The sequence below is a fragment of the Castor canadensis genome, chromosome 17 (assembly GCF_047511655.1).
Source record: "Castor canadensis chromosome 17, mCasCan1.hap1v2, whole genome shotgun sequence".
NCBI lineage: Eukaryota > Metazoa > Chordata > Mammalia > Rodentia > Castoridae > Castor > Castor canadensis.
Window position 1 is genome coordinate 53,722,065 of NC_133402.1, and position 14,260 is coordinate 53,736,324.

Here is a 14,260-nt window from a genome sequence, read left to right on the forward strand (position 1 = left end):
AGCAATTTTACTTCTCAGTATCTATTCTTAAATTTCACCCACACATGTGCCAAGGGACAGGTACAAATATACCTATTTCAGTTTATTAAAGAAAGAAAATAGGGGAAGGATCCAAGATGATGGTTAAGGCAGTGAATCAGAAATCCTAAGCTCCATGACTACAGAAACCACCTTGAGACATCAGAGCTACACTTGGATAATTCTGATTGCTTCTAGACAAAATAATACTACCATCACATTGGGTGCACATAAAATTGAAAGACTGACCATTAAATCAGCCTTTAATTGCACTTAACAGCTGCAAAAATCCTGGGCAGCACAGCCAGCAAGGCATGTCCAGCGCTGGGAAAAAAGCCCCCTAATCATCTCTCTCTCTCTCTCTCTCTCTCTTTATTTCTCGCAATAAGAAGACAGAGCATCAATCAGAATCAAACTTTGTGACATCCTGGACCCCTATGTCATGCCATTTCTCCCCACCAGCCAGTTTCAAAGCTGCTTGTATGAATCTGCAGAATGAACAGGTAAGCATCATGCCTCATGTCTGACTCCCCTGCCTACTCACCCCCAGAAACATAATCCAGTGCAGCCCCTGGGCAGACTGAACACCCCCGCAACAAAACTGAACAGCATAAACAGCAAACTGTAATCTAACACTGATAGAAGAGGTGGGGTGGAATGCTGAACCTAACCCAGAGAACAGGGGTGGGGCAAGGAGCCAAATTCTCAGTGCCAAACTCTCTGAGAGATGGGGTAAGGTGACAAGCCAACCTCCCAGAGAAGCTGCTAGCACCCAGCAGAGGTTAGGAGAGGCACAAAGTCTGAGGGCAGCCTGGGGTGACAAGCCAACCTCCCAAAGCAGAGCAGGTGGTGGATCCCAGAGTTGATCTCATGGGACAGAGGAGGGCAGTATTCAAAACCAAACTGCCCCATCTTGCTGTGGGGAGGAGCTGACCAAACAGAGTTGCAACTGAAGGACAACGCAGCTGCCACCTGGTGAAAACAACAACAGTTCTGACAACCCTGCACAAACTGGCAGGCTTACCTTGCCTCCCAATTGCAACTAACCCTGTGGACAGAAGGAACCAAATCCTACTCACAGCTAGTCACCTGGTGAAACCACATCAGAGTTCCCACTTATAGGCCAATACCAGGGTTGGATGCCTAAGAAATAACCCTAAAACTTTTACCAAAAGACTGAACTTTTTGTTGTTCCTGTACCTGGTGGTTTTTGTGGGGTTTTTTATGGGGTTTTTTTCTGTATTATTAACTTCACCATCACTATTCTCTCATCCTTATTCTTACCCCTTACTTTCCCTCCTTTTCCTGTGCTACAATCCATTGTTCTCCCTTCCAACTAGTCTTTCTGCCCCTTCTCATCACTCTTTCCTCATCTTTGCCTCTTCCTCCTATCCTCCCCCAAGCTGTCACCACCCTATCCCTCCCTCCTACAAACTCACCAGCTGCTGACCAACCTACTGTACACCACCCCAAATCCCTACAACCCCTGACATAAGCACCCTCCACTACAACAGAAATACACCCAAACACGCACAAGGGCCACAAAACCCAGCAGCCACCAAAACTCTTCCCTCACCCACCCACCCCTTTTCCTGGCCCCCCTTTTCAGTGCCACCTTCACCAATTACCCACATTTCTATACCTAGCCTCATAACCATTATCCCATAAGTCCCACTGTTTATAGACATTATCACCAAGGTAACATGTAAACACTGGTCTGGCATTGAACCTGTGAATTTGTTATTGCTAAGTTGACCTCCAGGCCAGGGACAGAAAGAGCACATCAACCTAGCTAACAACCAAGTCAGTCACAACACAAAATTAAATCAAGGGGAAGAAAATGGGAAATTAAAACCACCAACTAGCCTATCAAGAACATAGTTGCACAGCACCAAGTGGAGTGATGGGAAGAAGAAGAATGGATGGAAACCACTGTCCTAAAAAAATAATAATTCAGTACAGGATTCAATGGGAAATAAAGAAAATGGATACCAAGTTCCTGACCCCAACAAAATAATGATAAATGTCACTAAGGAGCCCAGTCATGCCCACAAAAAAAAACCCTCAATGAGGAAATCTTGGATGAAAACACTGAGAAATTCATGAAGATACTAGACATGGGTAACCAAAATGTATAAGATGCACTCAAGAAATTTCAAAGAACATGAGAAGACATGGAAACAAACAAATGAACTCAGAGGTGACTTCAACAAAGAACAAAGTGAAACAAAGGACACTATAAAAAAAGATATAGTTGAATTAAAGATGACATCACAAAATATATAAGAGGAGTTGAATAAGGATATGGAAAACCTCAAAAAAAAAAAGAATCAAACAGAAATCCTGGAAATAAAAAAATCCCTTTAGTCAATCAAAAAATACAGTGGAAGGCCACTCCAACAGACTAGAACAAGAGGAAGACAGAATCTCAGAGCTCAAAGATAAAATAGAAATTAAAGAAACAAACTGAAGAAATCTTAGTCAAACAACTCAAGAACTATGAAAGGAATATGCAAGAATTCAGCAACTCCATCAAAAGACCAAACCTGAGAATCGTGGACATTGAAGAAGAAGGAGAAGATGTGCAACCCAAAGGGATACATAATATATTCAATAAAATAACAGAAAAATTCTCAAATCTTCAGAAAGTTTTGCCCATTCAAGTACAGAAATCCTCCAGGACATCAAACAGATTTGACCAAAATAGAACCTCCCAAGGGCAAATTATCATTAAAACAACAAGTACAGAAAACAGAAAAAGAATATTGAAGTCTGGAAGAGAGGAAAAACAAATAATGTATAAAAGTAAATCCAGCAAAATAGCAGTGGATTTCTTAATGGAAACCTTAAAGGCAAGAAGGGCATGGAGTAAGGTATTTTAGGGACTGAATGAAAATAACTTCAGCCCTTGATACTATACTCAGCAAAACTATCATCCAAAATTGACAGAGCAGTAAAAATCTTCCACGATAATCAGAAACTAAACAATATATGACCACCAAGCCACCACTACAGAAGATTCTACAATGAATTCTGCACATAGAAGATGAAAGCAAACAAAACCACAGGAGGATGAGAAGTATCAAACCACAGGAGAAGAAAAGACGAGTAATCAGAGAGTAGCATTGATTCAGCTGCACACAATCAAATCCTTAAACAACAAAAACAACTAAATGGCAGGAATCACCACATACCTATCAATATTAACACTGAATGACAAATGGTGTCCCTCATCAAAAGACACCATTTGGCAAACTGGACTTAAAAGGAAGACCTGACAACCTGTTGTTTAGAAGAGACCCATCTTATTGACAGAAGTAAACACTGGCTTAGGGTGAAAGGCTGGAAGATGATTTACTAAGCCAATGGCCCCTGAAAACAGGCAGGAGTGGCAATACTTACATCAGACAAAGTAGGCTTCAAATCTACATTGGTCAAATGAAACAAAAAGGGACACATCATACAAATAAAAGGGGCAGTACATCAAAAGGGAATAACAGTTATCAACCTATATGTACCCAATATCAGTGCAATATCAGTGCAATTTTATCAAACAGGCACTAAAGGACTATATAGACTCCAACACAGTGATAGTGGGAGACTTTAATACCACCCCCCATCACCAATAGATAGAACATACAAATAAAAAATTAACAAAGAAATCCTAGAACTAAATGAAACCACAGATCAAATGGACCTAACTGAAGTCTTCAGAATATTTCATCCTGCAACAGCACAATATATATTCTTCTCAGCAGTCCATGAAACTTTCCCCAAAATAGATCATATCATAAGGCACAAAGCAAGCCTCAGAAAATATAAGAAAAAATAACCCTGCATTCTATCTGATTTCAATGCAATAAAACTAGAACTCAAAAACAAGAACAACAGCAGAAAATATGCAAATGATTGGAGACTGAATAAAACATTGCTCTGTGATCAGTGGGTCATAGAAGAAATAAGAGAGGAAATCAAAAGTTTCCTGGATGTTAAAGAAAATGAAAACACCACCTACCAGCAAAAGCAATCCTAAGAGGAAAGTTTATAGCCATGAAAGCATATATTAAAAGGACAGAACAATCATAAATAAATGACCTAATGCTACATCTCAAACTCCTAAAAAAAACAAGAACAAGCAAAACCCAAAACAAGCAGGAGAGAAATAATAAAAATAAAGGCCAAAATTAATGAAATAGAGACAAAAAATACAAAGAATCAATGAAACAAAAAGCTGGTTCTTTGAAAAACTAAACAAGATTGACAAGCCCCTGGCAAATCTGACTAAAATGAGGAGGGAAAAGACCCAAATTAATGGAATCAGAAACGAAAAAGGGGAGAGAACAACAAACACCAAGGAAATCCAGGGAATCATCAGAGACTACTTTGAGAACTTATATTCCAATAAATTGGAAATTCTTGAGGAAATGGACAAATTTCTAGATACTTATGACCATCCAAAACTGAACCAAGAAGATATTAACCGCATAAATAGATCTAGAATGCATAATGAAATTTAAGCAGCAATAAAGAGTCTCTCAAAAAAAGACAAGTCAAGGGCCTGATGAATTCCCTGCTGAATTCTATCAGACATTTGAAGATGAGCTAATAACAACACTACTTAAACTTTTCCACAAAATCGAAAGGGAAGGAAAACTGCCTAACTCATTCTATGAAGCCTGTATTACACTCATCCCAAAACAAGACAAGGACACATCCAAAAAGGAGAACTATAGGCCAATCTCCATAATGAACACTCATGCAAAAATCCCCAGTAACATATGGCAAACTGAATCTAACAACTTATCAGAAAGATTATTCACCATGACCAAGTTGGCTTCATCCCAGAGATGCAGGGATGGTTCTACATATGCAAATCTATAAATGCAATACAGCACATTAATAGAAGCAAAAAAAAAAAAAACACTTGATCATTTCAATAGATGCAGAAAAGGCCTTTGATGAGATTCAACATCATTTTATGTTAAACGCTCTAAAAAAACTAGGAATAGAAGGAATGTACTTCAACATTATAAATGCTATATGTGACAAACCTATAGCCAACATCATACTTAATGGGGAAAAAACTAAAACCATTTCCCTTAAAGACAGGAATGAGACAAGATGCCCACTCTCCCCACTCCTATTCAACATAGTCCTGGAGTTTCTAACCAGAGCAATAAGGTAAGAAGAAGAAATAAAAGAAATATAAATACATAAAGAAATAGTCAAAGTATCTCTATCTGCAGATGACATGATCCTATACTTCAAAGACCAAAAAAAGCCTCCACTCAAAAACTCCTAGCCCCCTTAAACAGCTTCAGCAAATAGCAGGATACAAAATCAACTTACAAAACTCAGTAGCCTTTCTATACACCAACAATGAATAAATTGAGAACAAATATAGGAAAACAATTCTATTTACAATAGCCTCAAAAAAATAAAAAACCTACAAGTAAACTTAACAAAGAATATGAATGACCTCTACAAGAACTACAAACCATTGAAGAAAGAGATCGAAGAAGAATACAGAAGATGGAAAGATCTTCCGTGCTCATGATGGGCAGAATCAACATAGTAAAAATGGCTATACTACCAAAAGCAATCTACATGTTCAACACAATTCCCATCAAAATCCCAATGACATTCATCACAGAGATTGAAAAATGTATCCTATGGTTAATTTGAAACACAAAAGAGCACAAAAAGCCACGGCAATACTGAACAAAATGAGCAACACTGGAGATATCACAATACCGAACTTGAAACTATACTATGCTTACCCCTCGTATTAGTATCAACTCAAAGTGGATTACGAACCTTAATATCAGACCCAAAACCTTGCAGTTAGTACAGGAAAGAGAAAGGAATACACTAGAAGCAACAGGTATAGGCAAGGACTTCCTCAGTAGAACTCCATCAGCCCAGCAACTAAGAGAAAGGATGGACAAATGGGACTACATGAAATTTAAAAGTTTCTGCACAACAAAAGAAATGGTCTCTAAATTGAAGAGATCACCCACAGAGTGGGAGAAAATATTTGCTAGTTATAAATCAGACAAAGGACTGATAACCAGAATATACAGGGAGCTCAAAAAACTTAAACTCCCCCAAAATCGATGAACCAATAAAGATGTGGGCAACTGAAGTAAACAGAACTTTTTCAAAAGAAGAAATCCAAATGGCCAAAAAAACACACGAAAAACTTCTCACCACCCTTGGCCATAAAGGAAATGCAAATCAAAACTTCACTAAGATTCCACCTCACCTGTTAGAATGGCTATCATCAGAAACACCACGAACAACAAATGTTGGCGAGGATGGTGGGGGTGGGAGGGAGGAACCCTCTTACACTGCTGGTGGGAATGCAAGCTAGTATAACCACTATGGAAAACAATATGGGGGCCTCTTAAAAAACTAAACATAGATCTGCCATATGATCCAGCAGTCCCACTCCTGGGGATATACCCAAAGGAATGCAACTCAGGTTATTACAAAGGCACCTGCACACCCATGTTCATTGCAGCACTGTTCACAATAGCCAATCTATGGAAACAGCCAAGATGCCCCACTACCAACAAATGAATTAAGAAAATTTGGTACTTATACACAATGTAATTTTATTCAACCATAAAGAAGAATGAACTTTTGTCATTTGCAAGTAATGGATGGAACTGGAGAACTTCATCTTAAGCGAAATTAGCCAGGCACAGAAGGCCAAAAATCGCATGTTCTCTCTCATATGCAGATTATAGACCTAAAATAAATGCATTAATGCTATTGGACAGAGGTCACACAGTAAGGGGAGAATGCATGTGGGCTGAATAGGGGATGGGAAGAAAAACTAAAACTTGAATGTGGTTGATGTGCTCACTGTAGAGGAACGAATATAGTAGTCTTAAACTGGCTGAGGCCACTATGGGAAGGGGACCAGGAAGTAGGGAAGAGGTCTAGTAGAGATGAACCAATGTGGGTTCCAATACACATGTGCATGGAAGCAATGCTAGGAATCTCTCTGTATAGCTATCTTTACCTTAAACTAGCAAAAACGCTATGTCTCTTATATTTTCTCTTCAACAAAATTGGAGAACAAGGGGGCAGAACAGGTTCTGCCTGGAAGCAGGGCGGGAGGGGGCGGCAAACAATGTATACACATGTAAGTAAATGTAAAAATAATAAGATAAAAAAAAGAAAGAAAGAAAATAGAGTGAAAAAAATAGAATATCCATCAATGTAGGAATGGCCATATGCCTAACACTGAATATTTTATACCTGCTTAAAGAATAAGGTATATCTACATGAACCAATATAAAATTTACCTCTAATATATTTTCAACTGAAAGTAAAAAGTTGTACCATAGTGGTTACAATAAGAGTGGCAAAGTACATGACAATACTATACATTTGTTATTGCCTATACATCAAAATGTGTTGAAAATCTGAATAAGTTAACTATATTCATAGTCATGAGACTCCAAATGAACTTTGTGATGTGCTAGGTTCAGTTCTCTTTCCAGGGGAGAAATGCCAATCAGCTTCCTGATTGAATCTTTTAGGCTCGCCCCAGTGCAGGTAATAAAAGGAATTTAGCCAGAGAATAGGTAAGGAATTTTAAGACATAAAAGAAGTAACTGTTTCAAGAATCTGGGTCAGAGTGATTTTGAAAAATGTTTGTTTCCATGTCTGACTTCTTGATGAGAATGTGGCTCTTTAAATTAGATTGGGCCACATTCACCCCTGTAATCTCAATGTCTGGCACCTAACCATGTCAAACACTAGATAAAATATTTATTGGGTAGAGGGATAGATGGATGGTTGGTTGGACGAATGGATAGATGGATGGATAGGTGATGACAAAGTTATGCTTTCTGTACACTCTATGATAAAATCATAGTTTTTTAAAATAAATCTAGACCCTTGCTATTCAAATGCAGTCCCTGAAGCAACAAAGTCAGCATTATCAGGAACTTGTTAGAAATGAATCTCAGACCTCATTCCTGGTCTTCTAAATTAAAATCTTCATTTTAATAATACCCCAAGATGAACTGTAAGCACTTTAAAGTTTCAATAACCCATGATAGTGGTCTAGAGTTAGCACTTCTTACTGAATAGAGTGGACGTTCCATAGATCATTGACAGTCTCCAATGCCCTAAGACTTGGGTGCAAGACAAGCTAGAAACACAGTCCCACCCCTTTGACCTTATTCATTTGGTGTTTCTTTCACCAGGCCCTCTTCTCAACATAAAAGAAATGTACAATATACAGCATTTATTTAAATTCAATGCACTTAGTGTCTGTGCAGGGTGGGTCGAGGGACATGTTGTTTAATAATAAAGCTAGTACATTTCTATACTTGTAGAGAGGGCAGGAAGCAGCACTCTAGACATGTAAATCTTCCTGTTCTCACCTGCTCTAGCATCCCCTTTCCTTCTCTAGGACCTCCTCCCCATTGGCTGGTCCTGGTACTCATGGTTTAACCATCATTGCGTGAAGTCGTGCAGGGAAGAACATGGTAAAGACAGTGCCGCAGTGTACACCACAGAAGGAAAAGAAACTAAGATTGCCTCAGACATTTTCACAAAGCTGATCTCCTATAATTTGTATACAAATCAATGAGGTTGATATTTTGTATATATCACAGAGAGAGAAAACTAAGCTCAAAGAAGGTAAGAAACTTAGCTAAGTCACTCTATAGGTTCAGAATCATTGTTCGCAAATCTAAGATGCCCTGATATGAACCCTCCTAGATTGACTTAGATGAAAAATAATCATCATGACCAGCAATATCCATTCTTCCAGTTTAGGATGATGCAATAGGGGTAGAGGTCTACTGACTTTAGGATGATAGTGTGTCTGGCTCCTTTAAAAGTATTGGTAGGAGTAACTGGAGAAAGGCCTGATTCTAAGTCTTCTGGCCACACTCCAGTCATATTCAGAGCTCCAGGGCTCTGAAAAGTCTGCCCTGAACTCTTTTGAAACTGCAGATAGCTTTTCTCCTGCCATGGAGACATGATGCTCCGCACAAGATCAATTCAGAGCAAGCATCACCTTGGTTCCACATTGTCATCCCAGAGTACAAAGGTTGCCAGGCAGCTAGATGCCTCTAATTAGTGCTCTGCGATTCTAGCTGTATTTAGACCAAGCAAGATTTTCCAAACACTGCATCTCCAGCATTTCTGACCCTTGATACACAAAGCTGATTGAGATTATTTTAAACAAGAACATGTGGAGATCAAGGAACTTTGTTCTTCCCAGTGGAAGTGACTCATGATTTGATAAACAATCACTGCTCAAATCAGAGGCTATCCTGATGGGTTTTTATGATCTCTCAAAATCAGGGAACTGAGAAATAAAGATATAAAGGACAAAGCCAAGGCTACATGGCTAATAAGGCACAAGAAAGAATTTAGAACCTGGATCTAATTCATTGTTTTCCCATTCTATGAGGTTATCTTTGCCATGTTTATACCCACTTGATTGTTCTGTCCTCCTTTTCATTAATATTATTTCCCTATGTGATTCCTTCCAGCCCTGTGGCCATAAAAATACCTGTATGTCACAGATTTCAAAATTCCAATCTGATACCACTCATTAGTGTCAAAACTATGTATCCAACAGCTTATCTGACAGGCATCTCAAACTCAGTTTGTCTAAACAGAACTCTATCCAAATCTCCACCCTATCTGAAAGTCCACCCTCAGTCTTCTTCAGTTAGATAAATGTCACCCTTCACTCACTTGCTCATTTCATAGTTAAACGGCAATATTTAATACTCTTTTTCCTTCATGCCACACATCTAATCCATGAGCATGTACCAAAATGTGTCTAGACCAATCTACTGCTCATCATTGCTGATATTACTAACCTCTCTCGCTTGGATTTCTCTGAATCAATTTCCTTGCTTCCTCTCTTGCTTACCTCCAACCCATTTTCTCACACCCAGAATGATACTTGAAAGAATACCTCAGGTCATATCACTAGCCTGCTTTAAACACTCCAAGGTCTTCTAGAATAAATCCAGATTCTGAATCATGGTACATAAAGCCCCATTGACCCAACTCCCGGACTGTCTGTTTAGCTTCATCTCCTATTACTTTTCCTCTCACTGCTTCTACTTCAAACGGATCTTTGCTCTGTACCTTGGATATGCCAGCCTAATTCCAGAGTAGGCCCTTGCTCTTGGTGTTCCTTAGCTTCAAGATCTCCTAATGCACATCCCCTCCCTCAGACGTACTTATTCATATGAAATTGCCTCAGGAGGGCCTTCCTGACCACAGTCTCAAGTAGCTTTTCCAGTCCCTGTCCATTCTCCAGTACATCATTCTGTTTTATTCCTTAGAGCACTTAAAAAACTGTTAGTTCATTAAAATAATGGACCAGAGTTTCTCAATTATTGACAACAGAGGTCCACTAACTATTCCTTTAAAAGGCATGTCAAGTTACATAGCCTCTGTTGCAACTCTGCCATTATAGAATAAGAAAAATCTGCTACATGTCATGTAAGTACATGAACATGGCTGTGTTCCAATAAAACTTTATTTACAAAAACAAGTGGTTGGCTAGATTGGGCCCACAGGCCTCTTATATAGATGAGTATTTGGCCTATAGATGATGTTCAGTAAATATATATCAAGTGCATAAATAAGTGTAAGATCTAAGCAGAACAATCTGTGGAAGGAAACGCTAAATAAAATACAATGGAAAATAAATACTTGACAGGATGACTCTTGTACACAACCAGCAATCACTTATTATTTAAAAAGCCTTATTGTCTCTTACATACTTACTACTAAAATTTAATGTTTTTGTCCATCTGAGAATTAGAAAAGAATTAAGAACATGCTTTGTCCTGAGATCAGTTTCATCAGCTAGACCCTAAGGTCTTAGGATATACTTCAGACCCAACCTGAAGATTCCTTCCCTGCTTAAACCAGCAGAGTCTGAACATAGAAAGGATGGCAAGTCCTATCAGCCAATGATACAAATGACTTCATGGTTTGTAAATAATTTTTTGGAAATAATTCACTGCCAGTGTTTTCTTCTGATTCTGCTACATCTGAACTAGCTCTTGTCTACATCAAGGCCCCCCACCAAATTATCCTTTATACAGGATAAAAATTGTGATTAGAGCACTATAGTTTATCATGGCACTGCACCTGCCAAAGATAGAATTACTCAAATTGCTGAAAGAAGGTATTTGTACAACCAGAGATTTAGGTTTGAAGGAAATAACTTTGTGTTTTGAAAATAGAGTATTCCCAAAGCCCTAGATAGGGAGAAAATTGAAGGTTGCCCTAGGAAGGTAAATGCCCCTCTTTGCCCACTTAAGAGTGGTCAGAAGAGCATTAGGGCTTATGAGATATCCCTCCATAATCTAGGGTAACAGTTAGATGACTTACTGGGACCAAAGGAACTGATGCAGCCCCTGAAGCTCACCAAGGACAGAAAGATTCAGAATTCATTCTGTATAGAAACAATTATATAGATGCTACCTAGATTTTTATTGAAATCATTCTGAGACTCTAACATCAGACACATCAGGGATTCCCATTTCAAGGAGAAGGCAACTTTAAGTTACAAACAAATGACCTCCAAATAAAAAACTCAGGGCACATTGCATTCAGAAAGGAAGGGAATGCATTCAGATCCTCTAAGTTGGAACAAAACCAAAATCAGGACAGTGGAAAAAGAATCCGTCTCTGATTGATTACCAACACCCTCCCCTTCTGCCATAGAAGATTCTAGAGCTTTGAAAAAAACCTGCAAACTAGACAAACTTTATAACCTAAAGGAAAGCAGCTTTCCCTTGGGCCTTTTGAATTCTGATTTCTGAAAAAATGGGTGATAAATATAAATGTATCCATTACAAAATTCCAGTCTCCCAAAAGTCTCTAAACAAATAAAACCTTTTGAGGTCATTTTTGTAAAAGCTCAAGCTATAGCTTTTCCAAAAGGCTGTTGATGAGCACCATCTACTGGGTATTACCCAAACTCTGTCTTTGGGGAAATTTTGATGTACTTAGGAATGAAATTCAGGACTCTCTTGCACAATTTCCTGGGAAACCAGGTAGCTGTTTGGATTCATCTGGAAATATTCTTACCTTGGTTCTTCTTGTAGGTATTGAGATACAGTAGGAGATTCAATTTCCAGGGGGAAAGATAGGAAATGGGGGCTCTTCCAGAAATGAAGGCTCCAAGAACATCTGCACAAAAGGCCTAGGGCTTAGGAGTGGAAAGCAAATGGCGCGATGGATACTATCCAGACAACCCTTCCATCTCTTCTTACTACTTCCAGGTGGCTGGAAAGAAAGGTTCAGTCATCTGGGAGAATATCACATCATTCTTAAAAATCTTGTCTTCTCTTCTAACAAAACAGGATCATGGGTATTTGGTCTAAAATACATCCTCCATTTGGCAAAGACTGTTATTGTCTGGCTAATAAAATAATACAAACATATAGATGTGAAACCACAATGGCTGAGCTTTCAGTCTTCATACAGTATGTTCTGGTTGTATCCGCTGAGTTAAAATGCCACAGTCCTAGGAGGTAAACAAAATGTTCATCTCTGGATTTCCTTACCTCAGACTTAAGCATCTTCCATCCATGAGGTACTGGAGATTTTGCACCATCACTTCTGTTTTCCTCATGAATACTTTATGATGCTATTAGTCTCTGGGGTGCTCTTCTAAGTCAGAAGAAAATCTGACTCACACAAAAAAGTTTTCACATGAGAAGACAGTAACAGAGTCATCCTACCAAGGGAGGATGAAGTTTCACTAAGAATGAGATCTCAATATGGGGCAAGAATGTGGGTTTGAATTACAGCTCTCCCACTTCCTAGAGGGATTATTTCAAACAAGCCTTCATCCCTAATGTTCCATTTCTTGCTCTGTAATGTGGGCTAATATTACTTCATTGGTTGTTGTGATATTTGAAATGAGATCTTGTTTTATATGTTGCCCAGTATAGGTTAAGCATAAATCTCTTTTTTTCATAAATAGTACATATGAAAGTTCCTCCCAAGACATCTCATCAGAATTTGGAGGAGTTACCTTTGCTGTTTGTTCCAGGAACATCTGCAGTGTATTACCGCAGAGTCAGCTTGTAAAGTATGCATGGACTCTCTTTAAATTGGTGTTTTTCACCCAAGAAATAAACCATCCACTGTAAGTGTCTATAAATAAACAGGGAAGGTTTCCAATCACATTTTTGCATATATTTGTGCTTAATATATACACCCACATTTCTTGACAGAATTGCTGAAAAGATTTTAAGAGATAAACTTACCTTTGCAGATAAGTCAAAATTCACCCAATGCTACCCTAACAAAATCAATTTATATGAAAAGTTTAAGAAGAAAAACTTTTATTTCTACCATTGCTTTCTTGCTCCCAATTCATAAACTTCAATGAACTGTATTTCAAACCAGCAAGCACACATAAAAAAGTTCCTATCATATTGATTGATAGATAGTTGGTAAAAGGTATCTGAAAATAATCTTAGCTTTTAGTATCAACATGTTGAAATTTCAATAGCAATGAAAAACCTTCCATTATTCATTTATTTATTGGGTCTTAAAATACTTATTGAATGCCTAGCTTAAGTCAGTCAGTGTTTTAGATTCTGGTAATAAAACAGATAATCAAAACATTCCTACACTCACACATCTTAACGTGCTTATGAGAAGAAAGGTAATAAATGTGAAAACAGCTAAATAAATGATATAATTTCAGAGAATAAGTATTATGTGAAAAATATAACAGGAGAATGTAGTTCCCTAGAAGTCAACACTCATAGACTCCCTGAGATAATGCTGCTCAAACCCTAAATGACAAAACACAGCCATGGAAACACGGAGGGACAGTCAGGCAGGAGAGACAGCAGATGCACAGGCACCGAGACAGAAACCAGACAGGCATGTTGAGGAGGCAAAAACACAGTTGCCATAGAGAACAGTAATGTTAGGTTGTGGGCTGTGCTTCTTAAACAGGAAGGTGAGCAAAAATCCCCTGGGGGTCTCATTAAATGTAAGGAGTCCCATTCCATAGGTTCAGGGCGGGGCCTGAAAGTCTACATTTCTAATGAGCACCAAGGTGATGCTGATACTGCAGGACCACAAAGCCCACGTTGAGCAGCAAACATATGGGCCTCGTACGCCATAGGAAATGATTTTCCTGCTACTTACAATAGAAAACCACACTAACCTGATGGTCTTACACTTCTAGAGTCCTTCTCAGCTACAC

General features: G+C 38.6%; 1 protein-coding gene across 2 annotated transcripts in view; it reads right to left on the reverse strand.

Annotated features, from left to right (window-relative positions):
* Cpne4 (copine 4) overlaps positions 1-14,260 on the reverse strand; it is a 661,593-nt gene that overhangs the window by 573,486 nt on the left and 73,847 nt on the right. The gene's annotated exons all lie outside the window — the stretch shown is intronic.